The following is a 15588-nucleotide window of genomic DNA, read 5'->3' as shown; positions in this document are numbered from 1 at the left end:
GTGTGTTAGGACCACATACTGCCCTGAATCCAGGATGTTGTTTAGAAAGGTGCTTTGGGCCTCTGCTTCATGCCACGTTTCACCAGCTGACATTTTAAAGCTGCTTTTTCACTACTCTGAGCTAAATTTGCAATACATCGGTTTTTCTTCAGGAGATTGGACACATTAAAAACAAAAATAAGGGTCATTTGAGATGCAGAGATGTAGGCATTAATTTGAACCTATGGATTTGGACCTGTATCTATTTTCTGATTTTTCTCTAAAAGATTAAAGTGTTTAAATCTTAGTCTCTAGCTTGGGCTCATCTTTATTTTAGTTCAAGAAGTATAGGAAAGGCCGCCCCTTCATCTCATCTCTTCACACAATAAACATGGGATGAAGTTCATACTGCAAACACAGGCAGTAGAATCTCTTGTTCACCAGCAAAAAGAGATTAAAAGTGTCTCCTGGCACATCTCATCAGGGGACTTCTTTTATCCCTTGAATCAACAGAAGCTTTGGATCAACAAAAAGAACTGAGGCAGGTGTCTCTTTTACCTCATGCCAATCTATCCTTCTCTCCATCTTCAGAAAATTGTTCTTTAGCTCTCTCAAGGATACTCAGCACTTGGATAGCCATTTGTTTCTGCTTTATCTTGACAGTACAAACTAGAATAGCAATATCCTCAGAATGCAGGAGGACTCAAAATCATCTAAGTTTTTATTATTATTATCATCATATACATGATATACAGCATTAAAAAATTCACATGCTGTGTCATGTTGTCAGACAGCAGTCGTACTCCTCTTCAAGGTTACACTTAGTGTCTCTTAAATGCAGATTTGAATCAGAAATTTCTGGCTGTCCAAAAAGAAGTACCTGTTAGGCTGAGACTCTTTTATCTTTACAAAGGGCCTTTCTTGAACCACTGTTTCAGATGCATTCTAAGACTTCAAGAGAATCATTTAACCCTCTGTCCCTTCCCCATTTACACTTTTTACACTTTCAAGCCTATGTTGTCAAGGCTCTTTAGAGGCTTTGCATTGGACTAGATAGAAGAACTAGGGAGCACACAAGAAGGAGCTGCATCTTTTTCAGGAGCAGTGTTAACTGCTCAGTGTACATGCAATTGTGGCTACAGTACAGGCTTTTCTGGTCTGATATAAAGACAAAGCTACAAAAATTATAGCTTGCTCCTACCATGCTCTACTCTTATTATAACAGTGTAAAGCTGTACTGTGCCTCTGCATTAACATTACCTTGTTGAAAGACAGGATTTGGGATCTGTCCTGAGTGGGAGTATTCTTTTGGGTTCATTGGTTTTGTGGAGTAGGACAGTGATTTCCTGTCTGCTCTCCCAATGGAGATGCTTCAGGAGCAGCAAAGGTCACTCTCCTAGATATGTGCTCTCTCCTTTTTTTATATTTGCCTTTTGCTTGTGTATTTTTCCTCCTGTTCCCTAGCCTGCTGTAACCTACTTCCACACTTCTGCAACTGCTTAGGAAAAAGCATCCTTTCTCCTCTCCCACTCTTTTCGCCTCACCAACATGTTGCTAGAATCTCAAATCCTCAAGCACTAAAAGAGGAGAGGCTTCTTTTCTCAGCTAAATTAACACCAATCTGCTCTTGTTAGCTTGCTGTTCTCCTGAGAGCAGCCTTACAACCTCTTCATTTCATTTCCCCTTCTCCTACTGCTTAAGAAGTAGCACATGCTCACACCAGAGACACTTGCATGAATCAATTTGCAGTGACCAGCTTAAATCTCTCCTGGGGCACTCCAGTTTCTTTCATTTGGAGCCTTTCAGTGAAGAAATAGCTGCCCTGAGATGTCTGTAAAGGAAACCTGACAAACGGCAGAGGTGAAGTGCTCATGTTGGTATAACACGCTTGCTCCACAGCCTCAGTGGGAGCATCCTCTGTGTCTGGCCTGCACATCCAAAAGATTAGGCTTTTTTTTTTTTTTTTTTTTATGATGCTTCCATTTTTCTTCATACACCAGACATTTGGGAATTTGTGTAGAAAAGCAGACAGATTTCTTCTCCCAGGATCAGTGTCATGCCAGAAATCCCTGCCAAACTTGACATAGGAAGTGTGTGAAAGCCTTGTCCAGGTGAAGTCAAGAACAAAGCTCCCATGAGAGCCAGAGCCCAGACCATAGTCAGCCTTTTTCATAAGAACCAGCCTTCTCATTCAAGTTTTCTGGGGCGTTTCTGTCAAAAGAGGTTTTCTGTCCTCATGAACATAAAAGGGTCAGAAGGCAAGCAAAGTAGCCTGATGTGGTGAGGATCTTAAATCTGATATTATGACTTTTAAAATGGTATTTCCTTCTCTTGGAAAGGTGGGTTTTTCAACTTTTAAAGACAACTGCCAGGTGCAAGTTTCCCCCAGGGTATCCTCATCACCCCTAGAATGAGATTTTGAGAAAACTCCCTTCAAGAAGCACTCCATACATTTTCTCCCTCTGCCTTTTCTTCAGTATGTCTCTGAAAGGAAATAACCTTAAAGAAACTTGGAAATGTGTGCTGTGAAAATCATGCCCATAGGGGAGGAGCTATCTAACCTCCTGGGGGATTATCCTTAAGAAAAGGTGGAGGTGGGGAGGGAAGTGTATTCTTCCTTTTACTGTAGCTTGCTTGAATAAAGAAGGTTCTGACCAATCGCACAGTCAAGCTGTGGCACTGACAGCTATCTAATCACTCACTGATCATCTGGTGTGCTAGAGATGATTTGCAGTAGGTTGCAGACTCCAAGTTAGTGTGTCTTACTTGAGAAATTGAAGTCCTCACTGTGACAGTTTTGCTACCTCTTTTTTTCATTGTTGTGCTTTGACATTTCCATACACCCCAAAGAGGTAAGTAAAATGCAAAATAACATCTCCTAGGTTTTTGTATCATCCTGGCTCTGAAATTTCTTGAGGACAGGGGGAGGAGATTCACTGTATAACCACAATAGTATTTGCAGGAGAGAATCTAGGGAGGTGTTATAAACAAACACTGATCTCCTTTAGATACAATTTTGGGTGAATACTCTGTTCCTACAGCTGGAAAATCTTCACAATTCCCAAAGACAACAATCCGAAGCAGGAGGTTTTCATGCCCTGTCCCACCCTCTAGTTGGAACCAGTACTGATTTTCCTGCTCTTCATCTGGACTTTACAGTATTATACAAATAGCTTCCACAGCCCACACAGTAATATAAACTTTGGGGGCTGCTGCTTTTGTTTGAAGCCACACATTCCCACTAACTCTAATCAGAAATATACCTGCTATCAAAGGCAGAATATTCCCTTCTCTGTCCAACAGGTTGTTTTACTGTAGGAAAACTACATACACAAGCAAATCTCCCAGACATGTCAGACTCGGAACAGAGCTATGAATTCTCTTAACAGTCAGAGATACAACATTAATAACCACAACCATAAAACAAATCTAAAAACTGCAGAATCATAATAAAAAAAAAAGATATTTATAGAAGCAATGCGTGAGATGCAATAGTAAAAGAGCCTCCCTTCAGATCATCAATTCATGTGTTCTGTGAGCAGGCTTCCAAACGATAAAGTAAAGCTCATCATCTATTCAAAATCTCTAACTTTCCTCTCGCGTTCCTTAAAGGTGAATGCAGCAAATGTATAAATTTTAGTGTGTTGTAACTTGTGTGTCTTTTACTACCACAGGAAGTGAATTTCACAGTATTTATTGGAAATCGTTATCTTCCTGCACTTTTTAAAATTTAATTTAAAATTTGTCACAGCAGCAGCAAAGTTGCTGCAGTCTAATAATGATGATAGAGTGATACTCTCTGAAAGAACTGAATACGAAAATGTGCCACGATTTGGCAATGACAGGGTCTGTAATGCCGTTTGCTTATCAAAGCTCAATAGGGCTTCAAAAATAAAATCACACATTTGTATCTTAAAAGGGCTCCTGTACAAGGATTGTGGCCAGCAGCAGATAAGCACCAGGTGGTCTAAGCAACTGCATCAAAAAATCAAACCTCCACAGAAGAAAAGTACCCTGACCTATCTCCAGTCCTCACTGGTTCATTCATTCTTTAATTCTTTCTAATAATTTAATTTGGGACTCTGAGAGCAGATGTAACCACTTGCTCAATTACAGGGTGTTTCACACGTACTATGAGAACTGAAGAGCCAAGCAGGTGAAAATCAGACTCCTGCCTATTCTAATCAGGGCATTTCAGGAGAACAAACGTGTTTTGTTGTTGTTTGAAAATATTCCTGCATGCAAAACTCACTTCAAATTTGTCACCACATTCAAACCCATGTAAGTAACAATATATAAGGGCTGGGAAAATCCAGCCTTTATTGTAGGAACTGTTGAGAACACGTAGGGTCATATTTGTAAAGCATTTGTCAGCTGAGGTTATAACTGTTAAATGAAAGCTAGCAAGGAAATGGGAGGTAGTCAAATGCATATGAAATACTCTCATCTGCCTTTCTGGGTACACATATGTGTCCATCAGTTTCACTGTATGTGAATAAGCAAATATCAAGTGTTTCTATCCAACTATCAATGACCAACTGATCTGTGATAGATGTGGTGATAGAGATTATTATTAAAGGTAGAAAATTTCTTTCATTCCAGCCTGAGGAGTGGTGAGGCTTTTCTCTTTTAACTTCTTTCAAGTGATCCCATGCTGATACAAGTAAATGGAATTTCACTGTGAGTTTCATGAAGTTCCTAATAGCTTTTCAGAATGCCACTTTCTGACAAGCAGTATTCTATGACTTGCTTCTTCTGATGACATCAGTTCTACCTCCTGCAGACTGCATCCATTTTTGGGTTAAGTTCACTCAGTACTTTATTATTACCTCATATAGGCTTAAAGAAAAGCCTTGGAACCAAATACCGCTATATTCACAATGCTTTCAGAGCAAAGTTTAGGATCCTGGACCTCTGACTAACTGTAAATAATGTTAAGAAAAAGCCAAGAAAGTAATTCTATTGAACACATGGAAACTTCAAAAACAGCAACATATGTTGCATATGTAACTGCTAAATACCCACCAAGAAATCCTTTGTCTATCTCCATAAACCCTTAATCTAGAGGTACCCCTATAAATGAGCCCCCAGATAACCTTTTAATAATAATCACACTCTAAAGAATGATCTCCACCATTTCTAATCCACCTGAAGGCTTCCTCAGTGTTTGTTCTTAAACCAGCAGGAGCACTGAGAAGTGGTACAAAAATGCATGCACAGCTGTTTAGATTCCTAAAATCTTTAAGCACAAATGGTACCACAACTAACAAATTATTGCATTCTTTCTCAGACCCAGGCAGGCAAGACTTAGTGTGATCAAATTCAGACAGCTAAATAGTACATATACATCAATGCAGAGGGATCACAGTCTATGTTCTCCACTAAGAATGTATAAAAGGCGAGCAAGATCTACCAAAATTTTGTTGGTTTAGTTTTATGGAGGAAGACAAGGATTAGGCAGCCAACAGAGGAAATCACAGATTATTTATCATTTGATATTTCATAAACTATTCTGTAACAACGTAGAAAACGTCAAATACAGAAAACTTCATGTGATACTTCCTTGCAGATTTCCTGTGAGAAATCCAACGCAGCAGGGACTAAAGCCTGACACCTTTAGATCCCCCAAGTATCAGTTCCCTCTACAATGATAAAAAAAAAAGAGCTCAGACAGCTAATGGGGCTAGAAAACATTGTCATTTTTCAAACGTCAGGACACAAGGAGGAGCAGATCATAACAAACTCCCCTAGTTTTTAATGAGAACAGCAACAGTGTGAACCCATGCATGCCTCGTGCAGTGTATTTCTTCAGGGCTCCATCAGCTATTTCCTTCCTTTGCTTTATTTTAACATTACAATTTTGTGAGCAAGTGCTCAGATGTAAAGATAAAAGGCTAGCACAGGCCTTTGTTTTTGACACTGAAACATTGATAGGAGCTGTGGACTCTGTAACCTGTACAACATGTATTTCACTACAGAAAGGTATTGGCTTTCCTTTAATTGTGAACGATGGTACAACCTTCATGTAAGCATCCTAAGAATTTCACTAAACACTTAAAATGCCTAGAGCTCTATGTAGGGCTCTGTTTGAGTTTGTTTTTTGTTTATTGTGCTGATAGAGAAAGCACACAAAGGCTTTTTTTGGAGATGAGTTCAAAGAAGAAAAGTTATTTCATGGTTTGAGCATTTCTTTCTGTGTATGTATTTTAATCATACTTCAACTTTCTTAAAAAAAAAACACAACAAACAACAACACATACACTATTTCTTTCAGGCAAAAATTGGAACTTCTTCAAGAAGGATAAACGATAAAACAATTAATTTCTTGAAATTACACTTTCACTTCCAGAAGTTAGATAGCCTAAAGACAGCTATCCACTGCCTTGTTTGATGTGTGGCTGCCTGCCCACATCAAACTGCTAGGATTTTTAAGGACAGGGTGTAAACTGGCTTCCAGTCAGAATTCCATAGAGAGGCTTATAGGGAAAACATGGAGATATTTTCAGAAGCAAAAATGGCTGCAGGATGTGCAGGCTTCCAGATCATCTGGGAAAAGATGCTTGTGCTGTGGTTGCCAGCTTCATCTTATTCAAAGAATCATACAATCACCAAGGTTGAATAAGATGTCCAAGATCATCCAATCGTCCACCTACCACCAATATTTCCCCACTAAACTATGTCCCTTAGTACAACATCTAAACATTTATTGAGCACATTCAGGGATGGTAACTCCATCATCTTTGTGGGCAGCCTGTTCCAGTGACTGACCACTCTTTCAGAGAAGAAATTCTTCCTAGAGTCCAACCTGAATCTCCCATGGCACAACTTGAGGCCAGTCCCTCTCATCCTATTGCTAGTTACGCAGAAAAGGTTGACCCCCATCTTGCCACAGTCTCCATTCAGATAGCTACAGAGAGTGATGAGGTCTCCTCTGAGCCTCCTCTTCTCCAGAATGAACACTCCCAGTTCCCTCAGCTGCTGTCCATACAACTTGTGCTCCACACTCCTCACAGGGCCCAAGGGAATGGCAAGGAACTTTGTCAGGGAGAGGCAGCTGGGGGTTAGGAACAGGTGCTGCACCAGAGGGCAGTGGGCATGGAACGGGCTGCCCAGGGCAGAGGGCACAGCCCCAAGCTGCCTGAGTTCAAGGAGCATTTGGATATCACTCTCAGACGTAGGGTTTGAATTTTGGGTGGTCCTGCGTGTAGCTGGGAGTTGGATTTGATGATCCTTGAGGGTCCCTTGCAACTCAGGATATTCTGTGTCTCTGTGGTTGCTTTCAGTATGCATCACCCAACTGCTTAGTATGACATGTGACCCACCCAGAGAGCCAGCCCATGGGCAATTCTAGAGGCAGCATGTGGGCTGCTCTTGGGGTCTTCTGTCAGGTGGACATTATGGCACACAACACTCTTCCAGCCCCTCTGGAGGCCCCTCTTTAAAGGTGTGATGGATTCAGCCGGTAATTTATGCTTCATAGGGAAATAGAAGGAACGTGAGATGTTAGCAAAAATGCTTGTTTTACTCTACTGAGAGAACACTGAAAATTTGCCCATTCTAAAAGTACTTCTGTCTAGTTTTCTTTGTCTGTTGGCTAACTGAACATCATGCTCCAAATGGCAAATTAGAAATGGCAAACCTGTTCTCTGCCTAGGATTACTACAAAAATCTCCAACAGAGTGGCTTTGGCTTTTATTGTCTATTTACATTGTGTTTATTTTAGCCTGTGGGAAAAAGAGCTTTGAGTCTGTTGTTTGGATCTAGAGATCCGCCAATTGCTGAAGAAGAGAATCAGAGTCCTGAAATCGGTGCTGGGAAAAATAAATGTCAGGGACTTACTAGAACCTCAGCCTGAATAGCAAAGGAATAGAGCAAAAAAAAACCCTGCACCTCAAAACAACACAATAACAGCGAAGCAAAGCAAATGATAATAATAATAAAGAAATCAGCCAAATCTTATTTTGTCTCACCCCCCCAAAAAAGTAAGAAGAATCAATTTCAAAGTTCATCTTTCATGGAAATTAGACAGCAGTCCTCTGAGAGTTGGCCTGGGAGGCTACTGGGACTATAGTGATCATTAATTATCTACAGTTAAAGCTTGCCAGAGTAAAACTGCACTGGCATAAGTGTGACAATGAGCAGCAGCTAACCTTTTATAGTGCTTGGCTCTTGAATTATTTTCTCCTACTTTCCAATATTTTGTTTCCATTTTGGTGTTAGTCTTAATGCGTACGTAAATACTGCAGCTAAGATGTGACTCTAAGGAGCTTTACTGAATTGTGCAACATTTTTAACCAAGTTATCAAATTCATTCCCAAAAGTTTACGCAGTTACTCTGTGAAAATTTACTCAGAGATTAAAAATACATTTCTAAAGCAAAATGTACTGCAGTGTTGTCTATTGTTTTTGTAGTCATACAAAATGTGAAAAACCCTCTAGCAGTGTTAGTCTAGGCTAGCATTACTAGGAGCATTGCTAGGAGAACTATGACAAAAGAGGGTAACTGCCATTGTTTGCTTAAAGCAATTTCAAAACTATGCCAAAAAAATTAATTCATCAGTATTAAAGCAGTGCCATGAACTATCTTTTATGACACTGAATTGTGAATACCGTAATAGATTTTTCTGTGAGCAGGACACTCTAAATATCCTAGAAATAAAAGCAGATGGTTTTGCAGTTTCTTTTCATATAATTGTCTTCAACTCATTTGCATTCTCATATCTAATCAAATAGCCCAAAATACATATCCCAGTAGATTAAAAAATTATTTGTTTTTCTGGAAAAGGGAAAACATATGTGTTTCCATATATAAGAAGATATATATGAATATATAAGGACATGATTTGCTTAGAAACTCTCTCCTTATATAGACCGCTACAGAACCTGAGTAGCCCTGTATAATATGAGGAATGTGATGTTACTTACTTGTCCTTCAGAGCACTGGATAAACGTATTAAACTGGACTTCAGCATCCTCCTTAATAGTATTCCTGTTGCTAGGAGACAGTTATCAGAACCCCATAAGCCCTGTCTTTGGGACTGCTTTCATACTTTACCCAGATCCCTTGCTCTGACATCCTTGAAATTGTGTTTCCATTTTTCAGTGTCTTTTCTGCTATTTTTCTCCATTTGTTTTTGCTTACAAAATCCAATTTTGCAAATGAGTAGATACATATCATGTAACTAACCAGCTGTGTAAAATGGAGCTCTCTTTCAAAATGTATCCTCCTGGCATATACCAAAGGTATTTCAGGAATAGTTCTTCCTCCTCGCCATGGGTCCTGGGATAAATGTTAGTGTGGATAGGACTACTCATGGAAGGCTGCCACACTCGAAGAATTTACTGAAATGTCTGTATTTCTGTGTGAAATGAAATGCTTTCTTTCCCTTCACTGATCAGGTATTTATTTCACATCACTTACTGCAAGATTATGCTTAATAGGAAGCCTCGTGGTTTAGTTTGATGCTCTTTTAGATGATTCACTCTGCATATAAGACTTCCCATGGATTTACTAGAAGGAAAGAGCACTGGGTTCTACTGCTTATCAAGCTTATAAATAGATTGCACAGTTTATCTTTCAAAAATCCTGGCAAAGCCAAAATGATAATTATAGCTATATAATTATTAAAATGTGTTTCTAGCTGAGCTTGTTACCGTCTCTCAAGAATCCATGAAGGAATGGATGCAGTGGATTTGATGACAGGGTTGTTTTAGTGCTTCTTGTTTTACAAAGCACAAGTAAGGAGGCGGTAAAAAGGTCACAGAAGGTGGTGAAAAGGATGAATTCAGCATCCTGCGATAGAAGGCGCTCTTTAGTATCCTCCAAGGATGTTTCTAAAAAGGAAGTTTGAGATAGAAAACAGCCCAAAGCCTCTAGACCTACCCTATTTAACCTTTTACATATCCCTGATTCAACACAATCTACAGATACGCATTGCCAGGACGCTTCTCCCTCCGTGTATCAAACTTCTGACCTTGCAGTTGTTGTAAGTCAATCACGACGACACGTCCTGCTGTACCGTGTTATAAATAAAGGTAATTTGCTCACCAAATGCCAAAATGCTACGGGGACTCTACAGCCTGATCCTGCAGTTCTCACATGGGCAAAATTGCCACTGAGCTAAGACTTTATTTATACTACTGATAGTCTCAGCTCCCTTTTATTCATAGTGGTATAAATCAGGAGTCACTCAAATTAAATCACAGATGTAGACAGAAAATCGAGTGCAAATGGAGAGCCAAAGGACAAATTCCCGTATGCAATAATCCTTCTGACTTCAGTGCAATCCTTGAAAACTTTCTCTGCAAACACTTTGTCCCCCAGCTACCTGAAACCACTGGGAATATTGCCTCTGTGGAAAGCAGTACTTCAGTGCCACAGGAACTAAGTTCTGAATAATTTTCAGTCCTCGTTTCTTACACTGCCCTCTTATGCTGCAGCCTCTTAGGCTGTGTGCTCTTTCTTTTGCTTCTTGTGTTTCTGTGGGGCATTGCAGAGGCTCTCACTTAACCCTGCCACTTTGCTTTTCCAAATGGAAATTCAGCTACCAAAAAAAAAAAAAAAAGAGAAAAAAAAAAGAGAGAGAGAGAAAAGAAGTTGGAGATGGAGACAGCTTGCTAAGAGTAGTTGCTGCAGGACTCATCCTGTTGTCCTTAAAGGAGGATCCTGATTTTCTCATTCCTGGTTATGGGCCTCGCATCAACCGTTATTCGGGAGCTGAAATGCTTGATTTATGTCACTAATAAGTGATACAAAATTTGTGTTGCTGCCAGTGCAAGCCGCAGAGAATGCACAGTGTGAACCAATATACATGTACTGTAGATCACAGTGGGCCCAGAGAGGAGACAGCATTGTAAAACAAATCTATCCTGCATAGTGCAGCCTTGCCAACCAAATCTCAGTATTGGTGAAAACGGTCCCCCAGTGAATTCAGAAATTGCCCAATGAATCTCTAGCATCAAAAAATAGGCATTTTCCTTGGATTTTGCATCCAAATCAAACTACCCACTGAAAGCCCTGATTTCAGAAAAACAAATTGTTCCAGTATTATGGCTGCCTCTGGGTAAGGTCATTAATATAACTGTATATATATATATAGGCCAAATCAAATACAGATTTAGTCAAATTCTTGTTTTAGGGTGGCAGAGCAGATCACAGCTTCATCACTTGAATTTGCTTGGCTGTCATTCATTAAAAATATGAGTACCAGCTATTTCACTTTGGGCCCAGTGACAGGGCTAAATAGCACCACAGTAAAGAATATGAGATATGCTCCAGCTGTCCCCTACAGCTCCCCCATCCTAAATATATCTCTTCAGTGGTTTGGCTGGCTTAGTTTCCAGGACGACTTGCAAAGGTTTAGCTTTACATATGGTTTGCAAACTGAATGGGCAATAAATACAAGAGAGTTTCTGGGGAAAGATTTGTTCTTGCAGCACACAGTACAGGACTTAAGAAGTGGCTTTTCTGTGCCGGTGTGCTAAAAATAATTTTGGGGAAAAAAAAAAAAAAAAAAAGGAGTTTAGAATATGTTTCTTTTCTTGTTTGCATTATCCTCTTTCAAAACCTCAGTAAATCTCTCCTTTTTCAACATATCTACAAGAAGTTGGCAACAGATAGGCTTTTGCTATGAGAGGAACGCTGTCTATCAGGCGAATGAGGGCTCTTTTGCTGCCTCCTCATTCTCCCCTGTCTCCATCTGTTGCCTAATTTCTGACATTTAAAGTTTGTACAGTAGGGAGATGCCTCACTGATGCGGGACTGTGGAATAGGTACCAGTCCAAGGATAAAGCTCTTGGAAATGAGTTCTATAAATAATCATAATTTTCAAGGTTTCACATCTGTATTGGCACAGTGGTATTTATAGCAGTGACAGACACCGTCATACAAAGGGTCACAGCACAGCTTCCCCAACTTCTCCATTGGCTCATACCTTTCTCTTTGACTGTGATCGCCCTGTGTCTCTGACTCCAGCCATTTTGCTTCCCTTCAGTGTGCCTGTAACAAATTTTTATATCCCAGTATGAGATGGTTTCTTTCAGTGGAAGCTGTGGTTAAGCAAGAAAGGCAGAAAATGTATTTCAGGAAGTCAAAACTGTACACTTTTCTGCTGTAGGAGAATGAGAGAGACAAAGTGAGCTAAACAAAGGATGCTGATCTTTGAGCTACATATCTATATTGCTCCCTAGACACAAGAGAGATCTAGAATTGATGTGATTCCTTGGGTATGTCAGCTCTTTTATTAAGGATGCTAAAACCCTTCACACAACAAAGGCACCTAAGTGTAGTGTTGGTGAAGGTACATATATTGGAAACAGCTTTGGAGTCCTACAGCCTCATAGTGATAGGAGTTTTTGGGTAGCCCTGAGACTTCAGGCTTTAGGAAGTCCTGTAGACAGGTAAATGCAAAGAATGTCTGTCAGAGGAAACGTACTCCCAGGCCATTTTCCTAGTCATCATGGACTAAATGGGCATTTTCATAGTCCTTGTGAGTACCCTGGCCTGACTTTCTTGGATTACAGCCACACTTCTCACTGAGATTTGCTGTTTTAAAGTCTTCCCACCCCCACATTTTCTTCTCGCTTTCCCGAGTGCCTAGAGCAGGGCTGGTACTGTTCCTTGGCTAAACCCAAAGGCATTTTTGTCACTATAAGAATGCCAGCTCCAAGCAAGTCCTGCCTTTGGCTCTGCACACACAGCTTCCATCACTTTTGCATGCTGTTATCTTGGACCCACTGTCCCGAGTACCACAGCATTTGTTGGCACTCAGTCACAAACCCTCTCTCAAGAAAACACAGGTGGAAAGCAGCAATTAATTCTGCTCAGCAGAGCACTCATTTAGGCAGCATGGCTTCTGAAGTGATCACTGGAGAGCAACATGCTTTCTTGCATTGTCCCTTATGGCCAGAAAAGCCCTGAGTGGTCTGTGACAGTCCTTGAGAAGGAGTGTTGAAACAGTTGGCTGAAAAAGAAGTTTTTCTTTCTGATGCCTTACCCCTAAAGAGTACTCAGGTTAACAGGGAAAGATTAATTCAATTGTGAAAGCAGAGGTGGCCTCTGCACTCTCATGAGCTTCTTCTGCCCAAATGAACTTGTTTAGTGAGGCAGCTTCCTAAGCCTGAAATGTGTATCTTTGAATTTTCATGATTTGTGGGCTGGTAATTAAAGACATTTAAGGGAGAGGTTGAGGAGGGGCATAACTGATTCATTTTGCTTGCCCGTTTGTTTCTTTGGAGTTCAGCCATTAGAAGCATGCTCCCCTAATTTTTAAAGGAAAGCAGACGATAAAATATCCTATTGCTTTTGTCTCTTGGCTTTCTTGGTTGCAGAGCATATTACGCAGCAGGGGAAAAGGAAGCCATGCCTTTCATCTTGGCACCTAGCTACTGGTGCTTACACTTATGTAATCAGCCTTTCAGAGAAACTCTTGCATTCTAACCATTTTGCCGATTGCTCAATTATCAATCTGTCATTTCTTCCAAATTTCAAGGAAGCTTGACCAGGCCTGTTTTCAGCACAGATTCAGAGCCAATTGCATCTTCAGGATCCTCACAAACTCTGTCTCTGAACCTATTGTTTTTCTGCAGGATGGTCTTGGATGTTTTTTTTTCTTCTTTTCTTCTTGGAGGCCCTTTGTCTGTGCTTATTACTTTGGCTGTCTTAATAAGTAGGAGCCATCTGGAGGCATGGTTGACCGAGTTTGCACCTGCGTCTACATCTGCACTGTCTGGCCACGTCAGGTGGATGTTCACTTAAAAGATCCATCTCAGTGTGAGAAAAAGGAAAAGAAAAGGGAGGGAGGGTGTAAGGCTTGTTATTCCTGCCTCACTGCAACAGCAGGTGCACCAGATGGCTCACAAAGTAATTAGGGTGAAGAAACAGTGTCAAGACTTCGTGCAGTGTGGTCTGTAAATGATCATCAAATCAAATTCTTTATCAAAGAAAGAGTTTTCTCTCTCTCCCCACCAGCAAATCGATACACATTTTAAACTGTGCATGTGATCTGCCTCCTTACGTGCAGGCACCTGGAATGCAGACACAGAAACCTGGTCAAGAGACCATTCTTGTTAAGCAGCCATCTGTCCTAACAGACTGTCCCAAAGCATTCCCAGCCTGTTGAGCAGTTATGCCTCACTTTATTTGAAGACCGTATTTCCTAAAAAATATTTTTTCAGCTCTTTAAGCGGTCACGTAGAAGAAATTTCTCTGTGCAGTATGCAAGGTAAACAGCACAAAGCTTCCTGGCAGAGTTACACTCTGGCAGCAGAACAGGGCATCAAGCTGATTTCATCCACAGACCTGATTACTTCTAAAGCTTCTCTTCATTTTCCCCCTTTTCTTAGCTTTTTGCTTTGTTAGGCCACTTTGGCACAGGGAGGTTCTGGCTCCCGCTCAGATCTGCTGGGTAGATCTGTTAGGACGTGATTGGCATTTTGGATATCTGTTAGCACATCATGCTGCCATACTATCCCCATGCCTCACCCAGGGTGCCTCAGCAGAGCAGCACGGCATCCCTGTGCTATCAATTTGAAAAGGACCACAGCTGCACAAAATCTTGTGTCCTTCGCTTGTTCTGCCACTCATCTGAAATAACCACCATAACTACCATCATCTTCTCCCCAAATTTTTGCAGTGCCGTCCCCCATTTCAAATCCTGAATTGTGACCAAATAGCTCTGTGCCATCCTGATGCAACAGAGACAACATTCACAGAGACCACAACCACTGCTGAGCAGTTTAATAAAAGGCTGGAGGCTTTAAACATATTTACAAGGGTATTTCTGTTTATCTTCTGAAACTTGTCTCTATGTCACGCACAGGATTTCATCAAACAACTATAGCAAAGCTATACCGCATGAGAAAGGGGAAGCCTAAGACCAAGCTTCAGCTGGCTTTGCAAATAATCACATCGTGGGGAGCAGCTGTACAAGGCTTTGGTACTCCAGGATAAATTCTGTTGAAAAACTTACCTGCAGAAAGAAGTTTTAACAATGTGTCTAACACTAGCCTAGGATTTGAATTTAAGAAAACAGTCTGTTGCCCTGCTGGTATTTACCCAAAACCGAATCATTTTTTATTTGACTGTCAGCATGTTAGGTTTTTATTTATTTCTTTATTTGTCCTAATGATATTCTGCTATGGTGAGCTTACATCCCCGAGGCACACAGTGTGCCTCATGTGGGAGAAGAAACCTCAGGTGGGTTGCAGCAGAGAGGACTGTGCTAGCCAACAATAGTGCCTGGTCTTGTCCCATGAAAGTACAAAGCAAAGCCTGTGATGCTGAACCCAAGAATGGTCACTGGAGTCTACAGTTGCATCTGCCAAGCTTAGGTATGTAGATCTGGATTCCCAATATTTTTGTGTGTTTAAAATCACTCAGAAGCTAGCCAGAAATATCTAAACCTGGTGAGCTCCTTCAGCCTACCCATTTTCCACTCAGATCGAAAAGCTCATCAGGGGCCAGTCTAACCTTCTGGGGGCCCACTAGATTTCTGGGACTGGACTCGTGCTTTTCCTTTTTTTGGAAATGCTGCTTTCCCTTCCCCTCTCCTCCTTGGCTCTGAGCCCAATTCCTGAGCACGTGCTATATAGCACAAGAAATGTGGTGGG

The sequence above is a fragment of the Gallus gallus genome, chromosome 2 (assembly GCF_016699485.2).
Source record: "Gallus gallus isolate bGalGal1 chromosome 2, bGalGal1.mat.broiler.GRCg7b, whole genome shotgun sequence".
Taxonomy (NCBI): Eukaryota; Metazoa; Chordata; class Aves; order Galliformes; family Phasianidae; genus Gallus; species Gallus gallus.
The sequence above is the reverse complement of the archived record's forward strand: the minus strand, read 5'-3'. Positions refer to the sequence as shown.